This window comes from Octodon degus, unplaced genomic scaffold, assembly GCF_000260255.1.
Source record: "Octodon degus isolate 3935 unplaced genomic scaffold, OctDeg1.0 scaffold00211, whole genome shotgun sequence".
NCBI lineage: Eukaryota > Metazoa > Chordata > Mammalia > Rodentia > Octodontidae > Octodon > Octodon degus.
Genome location: NW_004524787.1, coordinates 2,575,429 through 2,576,518, shown reverse-complemented (window position 1 = coordinate 2,576,518; position 1,090 = coordinate 2,575,429).

Sequence of the window (1,090 nt, the reverse complement as noted above, 5' to 3'; positions counted from 1 at the left end):
TCAGGAGCCTGATGGTCTGTGATGGAGGGAAGGCTGAAAATTTTGTGCTAGAAGCCAAGAGGTGATGTCCAAGGTATAGATTAAGACACCAGCTTCTAAGAAACAGAGACAAGCCTTTTTCTTCATTTCTCTTATATTGCATTTAGGCGACAAACCTATTGGTTGGTGCCACTCACACCCAGGGCAGGTCTTCTGTCTTCAGTAAATCCCTTAACCACATCCTGAACTATATGCATCCAATTTAGTTGCACATTTTTTAACTCCAGTTGACAGAGCAGGTAACTATCACAATCTTCTTTCCTGTCTATTTTTATACTGCATTTTTCCTAATAGAAGTTTTTCCCTTGCTAACACTCTCTTCACTACACAGAAAAGTTATTCTGCTTTAATGCATGCTCAAAGGAACCTAGACTTATGAGTTCTGACTTTTCTCTAACCACTCACAGAAAATTCACTGAGAGCAGGATCCTATGTCTGTCATAACTTCCATGGGATCTCCACTGCCAAATATGCTGCCTAAATATAGGTACACTAAATATTTTTGGTTGAGTAAACTAAAATCTTTCTGGTTTATTTCACTTTTTAAATGCTAATTAATAAACCTAACAAGAGCAAGACAAGGTTGGATACATCTGTAATTCCAGGACTTTGGATTGCTGAGGCAGAAGGATTGTAAATTCAAGCCTAGTATTGGCAAGTTAGCTACTTAGTAAGAGTCGGCCTCAAAAAAAATTTTTTTTTTTTATGAAAAAGGCTGAAGGTATAGTTCATGGTGAAGGCCATGGATCAATCCCCAGTACAAACAAAAAGAAATTTACTATACAATTTGCATTGCTTTTTGAAAGGCAATTCTGAAGATTCAGAATTGTTGCACCTATGCTTCCTGTCTTGGTTTAGTTCATTGTCAAAACCTAGTGGGATATCTGTCCATTCAAATGTTCTGGGTTTCCGTGGCGGCTGAGCTAGTGGTCGGCTGTGTGGCTACTCCTGCGGGCCCTGGCCGCGCGACTGCTGCGCTCCAGGGCGGGAAGCGCCTCCCTCAGGGACTGAATATCAATGCAAGCTTGAAAAAGATTCTTTCTCCTGCGCC